General features: G+C 46.5%; 1 pseudogene; it reads right to left on the bottom strand.

Moving 5' to 3' along the window:
* Nucleotides 1–2,913: 2,913 nt before the first annotated feature.
* Nucleotides 2,914–5,235, bottom strand: LOC125556090 (annotated as a pseudogene).
* Between the last annotated feature and the right edge of the window lie 3,492 nt (nt 5,236–8,727).

Below are 8,727 nucleotides of genomic sequence, written 5' to 3'. Positions count from 1 at the left end.
CGTTCGTGTCCAACAAGTTCACGAACTCGGTTGTTGCATTGTTTGAACCACCGCTATAGCGAACAATAACAAGTCACGAGCTATCGAGGATAATGGCGAAAAATGAAAGGAAATGGCCATGACCGAAGACGCATACCTTCCGGCCATTTCGTCAAACACCTCACTTGCGGGGGAGCGGCACCGTTGAACGGCATCGCCGGAGCACGTCCTTGCGGGGGGATGGAGTGAGACGATGAAGAAGGTGGCTTCTTTGTAGCCGGAATCTTCCTCCGCTCACGCGACCTTGCCGACCTTCTCCACCGCCGGCCAGGATCGCGCTGCCGCGTTGGCGCCCGGAGCGCGGACCATCGCGGTGGGGGCAGCCAGATTCTGGCCCTGCACGACCATGTTGCCCTGCCGCTTGCGGGCAGGCGCGGCGTTTTCTTGGGCGACGGCGGCGGGGCCAACATGGCCGGCAACGAGATCCGCCCCTGGGGAAGGAGCATGCGCGACCTCGACGGGGGACAGCATGGGGTCGTCCATGGCGGCGAGGGACGGCCGGGGAGGAAGCACCGGAGCGTGCGGAGGCGGGGCAATGGTGACGGAGGGTGGGGGTAGCGGGAAAGGGCGCGCGAAAATGTCCCTCCCACCAAATCTCGTTGCGGATAGGGGTTCAGCTCGGGTCGGGCTTCCAACCCATGAAGATAGAGGTTGAGGGAGAAAATTTGCCGCGCCCCGCAAAAATTTTTACGGGCTGGGGCGGGATGCGGGATCTGATCGGGCATGTTTTCCCACCCCGACCCGTAATTTGGCGGTTATTTTGCGAGCCGGGACGGGATGCGGGGTGTGCTAAAGTTGCTCTTAGTCAATTATGTGGAGAAGGCAGCAAGGCTGAGAAGGGCAGCGTCGCGACCAGCCGTGGCATCCCTCGCAATGCCAAGCCAGGACCTCGCCGAATACTAAGACTGACACGGCTGGTCGTGGTGTCACCGACCCAGGTGAGGCCTAGGGTTTGTAGGCACAAGCGAGAGGCCTTTTCGTTTTGAGTGTCGCTTGGATTAGACACTGCATGGGGACACCATGGACAACCTCAGCGTCACTAGTGAGGGGGATGACGCGGCTCTGCTGGAGGACGAAGAAGGCTACGAGTTGTTGGGTGCATATCGTAAGGTGGTTGGGTGCATATCGTAAGGTGCACAAGAGTAACAAGGGAAAAAACGAATATTCAAATCTGAACCCAGGCTCATCTGCTCCCGGTGAAGAGCAAATTCAAAAACAAATACTCCATGCCAAATTTCATCGTGTTTGAACATCTGAGTAGCTCTCGGCAGAAAAAACCTGATCTAGTTGTGCAGTTTGTCGTATGGTAGCCCTCCGCCAACCACCATCTACGCGTATGGCACGCACGATTCCTGGATATCAATGATGGATAGGCGGCTTAAAAACTGATATGTACTCTGTGTGAGCGTACACTTATCCACGAATCAACGATTCAGCTGAGCGTAGGTCAACACGGACTATGCTATTCTAGCACACGTACTCTTATCAATTAATTGCCACTCACAAAGTCGCTATGGTGCCGATGAGACATGAGAGCCAACCTCCATGGATCAGCTCATGCCGGGGATTGTTCAATTCCGTGAAGCCACGGTTGGTGCACCTGCCTTCCCGGCAGTGTCATTTCACTTGTGCCCCTGGGAACCATTGTTCTCCTTAACATTAGCTACATTTAAAAGGAACATTAGCTACCTCCCTGCGAGTCCGGAATGCTGGTAACTGAACATGACCCGATATTTCTGTTCTCTTCAAGTGACCCGAATGATGGAGATGAAAATGACAACATCTTAAACAGGCGAAGCAACATGAATGTCGTCTGCACATGCCCAGAAATGCACCCTATTTGCCTGCAAAAGGAGAGCAAACGGTCACTTTGTGGCCTTATCCAAATAATTACAAGATGTAAAGCATATGATATCGAATGCAAGGCATCACTACAAAACCACAAAACTATATTAGAAACAATAATAATAACAATGTAGCAGCATGAGTAACACATTTTGTGAAGCATGAAGCATGAAGCTTTAACACTCAATCTGAACTCTAGCCAACCAGATGTTGGATCACTACCAAGTTTTCTTTATTTTTTGTATGCAATACACCCACATGACTTCAGAACAATGCTTTCACTGCCTATCTGTGTGTCTTGTATTCGAAATGCATGTCAAGGCACAAAAACATCACCCCAGCATAAAAGAGAGGCACAGAGACATCTAGTCCACTGTGTTCTCGTGTCATTAACAATTCCAGTTCTCTTGTAAAGGAAAAAAAAGGGAGCATGATCTGCAAAGAAAACCTTGGACAGAATATCCAGAAATCACTACAATTAACATGTAGTTTCCCTTGTTCATATCCCTTCAACTTTCAACCACAATCCTCACACTACTATCCTCATTACCCTGATCTTGTAATCTCTCCCTCCCTCCTAAGTATCAATACCATCCTCTCAGGTATAGAAAAGGGTAGTACTCCCTCCGATACAAAATAAGTGCCGTTGTTTTAGGAAAAAATTGAACTAAAACCACAACACTTATTTTGGATCGGAGGGAGTAGCATCTAATGTAAAGTGCCACAAGGGCTAACTGAAATATGAATTTAGGCCCTGATTGGATTGGCCTTTCACAGCGCCATACCCCTGTAAAATATACATACCTGATACCTCCATCGGTCGTTTCTCTTTCCAGTTGAAAATCAAGTGTGGCCGGTATTATACACTTGTAAAATAAATACAGGTGTATAAAAATACACCGATGCCAAGCAGGGCCTTACTAGGTACTCCCTCCGTAAAGAAATATAAGTAGTGATCTAAACGCTCTTATATTTCTTTACAGAGGGAGTACTCCACAAATTATCCAATAATAATACATGGTACGTACATTTGATAGCTGAAGTTTAAGGCTCCTTGTCGAAGAAGATTTGAGCATGGGGTGAAGCTCTTCTATATGTTATCAGTTCGCGCAGTGCATCCTCACTAGACTTTAAGCTTCCGTAACCAAGAGTAATAGACATCATGCGAAGAGCTGTAGCTTTAGATAAAAGAAGCTGTATAAAACACATTTCATTTGACGAACAGAGAACACCCGTCAATCGCACAACTTGAAGGTTGGGACACATGTCGTCGGTCCATTGTGCATTCTGAAACTCCCCATTTGCTTCATTTTCCTCATCCGAAAAAACATCAATCTTGAAAAACAAACCAAACATATAAATCACACGAGTAGCATGCCAACCTCCAAAACAACATATGTAGGATAAACATACAAGGCAGTGTGTTTAGTTTGTACCATTATATCAAGTTCTTCAAGGTTAGGAGCATTCCTCAACATGCAAAAGGTTGACAAAATGGTAGGCATTTCCTCAAAGTGAGTCCAGAGGGTTAAACTCTTTAAGTTGTCAAAGGTGCATGGAAGTGTTTCCAGGATATGATCCTCTGTGAACTGTACAAAACAAATGTTAAGATACAAAACTTAATGCAAATGCAAATGATAACTATTCCACCATTGATATAATTTATGCATTGCTCGTAATGCTAAAATTGCAAGAACATTTTGAACAAATTGGAAGCACTGAGTATCTCTGTTTAGAACAAAAGAATTCACACCCCTACGGAAAATGAGCAGGCTACAAATGTTAGAAACGCTACAGTGCCTTAATAATTCGAACGTCACTATTTGATTAGAATATTATTCGGATCGCCACTTAACACGAACAACAACACAATAGAGAGTTTATTTTTACTCATCTCGTTGTGCGGAGCAGAGAAAGCATTTAAAACTATTACAAATGCTTGCTGGAAAAGGCATTTCGCACATAACGTTACAGTATGTTCTGAATGTAAGTGCACAGTCCTAGAAACACTGGGAAACAGTCACACATAAGCCAGATTAATCCCAACTCTACAGGCTCCCTAACCCTAAGAAGTGTAAAACACCACCCAGTACCCAGATTTACATATTCAACTTCTGTTGCCTGATGTTATATAAAGTTTATTTTTTACATTTATTTTTGTGTGGACCAAAATAAACATTTGAAACGGTTACAAATGATTCCCAGAAAAGGCATTTCGTACATAACATTAAAGTACTATCTTATGAATAAGTGCACAGTTATTGAATAAATGAATAGGAAGGGGAACATAGTTGCACATAAGCCAGATTCATCCCAACTCCACAGGATCCCTGCCCCCTTCGATGTGTGAAACAACTTACGAGGCACAAACCCAGGACCCAGATTTACAGATTATACCCCCTATTGCCTAGTATCTATCAGCTCGGTTAGTTATCTATTTCGAGTGACAGCAATTACCGACAATCGATATAAGAGGTAGAAAGAAAAGTACAGATGGGTAACACTTATTTAGAGTGAGCTTCCGAGCTTGAGCAAGCCCAGCAAGAAGTCCTCCGAAATCACTAAAGTTATCACAGTATTCCAAATTGATGGTGGCTTCGTGGAGATTTGGTAGCTCGGCGACTTGCCAGCCATGATTATCATTGGAAACGATAGTTAGGCTCCGGAGATTGGCCCCCCCAATCACCCAACCGGGCAAGGCCTCGCTGCGTGTATCGACATAGGAAAGAGTCAGGGTATCAAGCAAGGGTGACGCGTTGATAATTGCCTCCAGTTGGATCTCCCCATTCGGAGGGAATTTGACGACCATGAGTTTGAGCTGCTTGAGCACGGGGAAGCCAGTGAATTCCACGGGGAGAGGAGGTATCGAGCACAAGTGCAGCTCCAGGCACACGAGACTCGTGCATAAGAAGACAGAAGAATGAATGGCCAAGCCTGGGGCCTGGAGGTCGATGGACCTGACGCCGCGGTTGCACAGGGCGATGAGCCAGTCGTCGACGCGGCGGACGGAGTGCTTGTCGAGGGAATGGATGGAGAAATTCGAGATGTTGCCGGGGTAGCGAAGGAGAACGCTGTCGACGGCCACCGCGGGTATGCCACCCTTGCCGATGAGGCCGAGGGAGAGGCAGGGGAGGTCCACCCAACGGCGGCGCCAGGCGCGAGAGAGCGCGGAGGTGCGGACGGCGTCGCGGAGGCCGAGGCGGGTGAGGATGCTGTCGAGCAGGGGCGGCGGCAGGGAGGTCAGCAGGTCCGCCGCCGGCTCGCTCGACCGCGCGCGGCGGCGCGAGGGCGCCATGTCAGTTTTGGGCTCTGGGGTTACGATTTCCCCTCACACTTCACATGATGGGGGAGAATCTCTATTCCTAATGGAGCAGTTGGTAGTCTCCGCCGGTCAATTTTCGTCCCATCACTTTCGTCCGGGTTTTTTCATAGGTTAATCTTGGTAGATTTTTTTCGGTACCGTCCACCAACTCCTCTCCGTTGGTTTTACGAAAATTAGCCAGGCGTTCGCACCCTCGTGCCCTCGATTCAATTGCCCGCACGAGTCGTCGCCGAAAAAAGACGCAGTCGATCCCTTCTCCCACCTTCCTGCCAGGACCTGCCGCCGCCGCCCTGCCCCGCCCCCGCCTCCGATTCCAGCCGACGCCATCCGCCCCTCGCGTCGGCCGCCACCAGCGCGGCTCCACCCTGTCTCCCCCATTGATCCCCAGCACCTCCTCGCCGTCCCCCCCTGCGCGCGCCCCTGTGGCTAACCCTAGCCACCAACTCGTGTTGCGGGCACCGAGGATGGGAGAGGGGCGGTCGCGTCGTTGATGGGGTGGACCTGCTGGGGCATCGCGGATCCGACCAATCTCTCGATCCTATCCTCCCCCGATCTTTTTCCTAGGTCGTAGCTGTGGGATGACGCCGTCGCCACCGCCACCAACGCGGAACCAGGCTTCCCAGCCTCCAGCATCCAACCTCAGAGGCCGCCATCGCTGAACCACAGGTCAGCGAGTGGTTGTGGGTCGACACCGCCACTGCCGCTGCCGTCGCGGAACCCCGGGGCAGGGCGTGGTCGCGTTGTGGGCAGCATGAGCGGCCTTGCCTCTCCTCCGTCAGTATGTCCTCAGCAGCAATTCGTGACCTCCTCCTGACAGATCCAAGGCCGTGGCCTTTGGGGTCCAAGTCACTGTGCGCCATGAGCCCTCAAGCAGCGCGTGTGTGGCCACTGCATCAAGCAACGACCTCCAGCACTATCGTAAGTTTGTTTTTTCTTCACGTGCTTAAGTCTGAAAGCATTCTACTGTATTTAGGGCATGTACGGTTGTACGAGTAAAGCTATTGTATATATGCCATCATAGAACTATCGGCCTTTTCATGTCAATACGAAAGGGCTTTGCACTATGTGTGTTCTTGTTGTACATCAACGAGAATAGCAAGTATAGCAGCGAAAACAATGGCAAAAATAAGGAGCGACATTCTTCTTATTTCAAAGAAAGGCATCGAGTTGATTCATGTGAGTTTTTGGAACTAAAGCATCATACAATGATAGGTAGCAGTAAGATACTTGACCCATGTGAAGCTGAAAGTGTTTTCTTATATCGAACGTATGATAATCTAATTATATTCACAAGTAATTTCTTTATGACCAGGAAGAATTACTATGAGGATTATGTTTTGAGGTAGTATTTGCTAAGCTTATTCACGTACTTTTGTGCTAAGAAGTTTGCATAATGGCATGTTTTCTTCCAATTGTAGGGAAATCCTCTTGATGAATGAAACAAATGGTGAAGAAAGTTGTAATTTCAATCAAAGGACCAGGTTGTGCTGAGGTAGTGGTGTGGTCCCGATGATGACGGCGAGGTTGACCTAATGATAAGCTTGGGAGTTATTATTCTGTTTAGCGTCTATTGCGGCGTCGGTGAGAATCCATTAGCCTTCCTCCTCTCCTCGCTGCCCCATCTAACTATCATTCTTAGTCCTTTTACAGTTGTTGTCATAAATAAAATTGGTTGGCTCTCTTAGCTGAAAACTGAACCACACTCAATAGATGGATGAATGAATGAAACTGCCCCTTACTATGCTAGCGCTCATTTCTCACGGACGCCAATTTGAGCTTTTCTTTCTCCGCAGCTTGCAACGACCATCCAGGACGTGCACCCTTGAATCCGACGATGAAGCCATATGCGTAAGTTGACTGCATCCATGAATCAAATATCTACAGTGCATGGTACTGCATTATTGTCCCTGGACACCGTATAAGTAATAATTCTCTAGGATTGTTGCCCTGGCCAACAATGGGTGACACTTCTAGGTTAGATGACCTACTCGTGTCTTGAGTTAAGGCCTCATGTGTTTAGTTACTATCATGGTTGAACCAACTAAAAGGCCTCCCAAATGCAAAGAGAATGCACCTCCTCTTGATTAGCTCAAGAAAACCTGCATCGACTTCATGTATTTCTTGATGTATTTATATACTTGCCGAATGGGCAAATGCTCCAACGACCAAGTCCCTGGACAGATCAATTTTAATGATTCACATTGGAGATTAGCTTCTTTGTTCCTAAGTTTTGTTTAGGATTTTTTCCTGAATAATTAAAAGCATTTTTAAGACTTCAATTGACTCGCTGAAAATTGTGGTGAATCTAAGATTTCATTCAGAAGTATTATTCTTGCAAGCTTTGCTAATTCTTACTCTGTATATGGCGCCTGAGATTCTTTGTAGCTGGCCATGTAGGAAAAATGTGAAGGCTGTCAAGAAGGTATGTCTCCACTTCAGAAGACATGGTCCTCTTCAAAAAAATATTGTATTACTATGTAAATGAAGTTATCTTAAACGCTTTGTGTGGAGTAAGGTGCCATTGCACTTCAGAATTTTTAATTTATTTAACATTGTCAGGCAAGTAAATATGTCATGATCACAGGTCGTAGGCTATGTGCTATACATATGCCATTCCTTGAAACTGAAAATTGGATCAGCACAATTTGGAATCTTTTCATAAACTACATTATGCATTCAATTGTTTTCAGGAACAATAAATTTACTCAGTCAATGTGAAAATGAACATTGATTTTTTTGTCCCTCGAAGGAGATGAGGTTTAATATTTGCTTACATGACCAGGAACATTAGGAGATGTTTAAATGAGTAATTAAATAAGAAGAGTTTATCCGGAAAGATGATACCTATCTTACCTGTATAAAAATGATGGCTATATCCACAGTATTGCTCTTATTCCCTTCTTTTGATGTAGACATCAGCTCATTTTCTTATCAAGATTAGAAGCTTATCAATCAATGAAAATTCTGAATTGTTCCTGAAGCACATGCTTGTTTGGCCAATCAGGAAATTAAGAACTTTGCTTCCTCCCCGTACAAACCCTAGCCCTCTGATCTAATCCGAATGTCCCCTTCTCCGTCGCTGCCACCGGCAAGCAGTGCATACTGCACGCACCAGTTGTAGCTCACCGGCAGCCAAACGTGCATATAAATCACCTAGCCTCCAGAGGTTAACCTTATTTGTTCATGCTTGTAAGTCAGGCCATCAGTGTTCGTGCATATAAATCAGGATCCCAGATTTTCCAGTGACTGCTCTCTCATGTATTGCTATTTCCATATGGCAGAGTAATTAGCATTTCTATCTCCCTCCTTAACTGAGTTTGTGAGTGATTTCAGCTCCATGAAGAACATAAGAACTCATTGGTATATATGGGCCCCCAGTCTACTTATTGTAGATGTCTGATCCTCTGCATTTCCTTCGTTGGCTTTGAATTCTTAATGCAGATGTTTTGCTTCTTCTTCAGTCATACATACCTCAAGTTTGATATTTCTTACTTATTTAACAAATATCTAAGCATGTCCAT

Source organism: Triticum urartu, chromosome 5 (genome assembly GCF_003073215.2).
Source record: "Triticum urartu cultivar G1812 chromosome 5, Tu2.1, whole genome shotgun sequence".
NCBI classification, from domain to species: Eukaryota; Viridiplantae; Streptophyta; class Magnoliopsida; order Poales; family Poaceae; genus Triticum; species Triticum urartu.
Note: the sequence above shows the minus strand (reverse complement) of the source record. Positions and strands in the feature narration are given on the sequence as shown.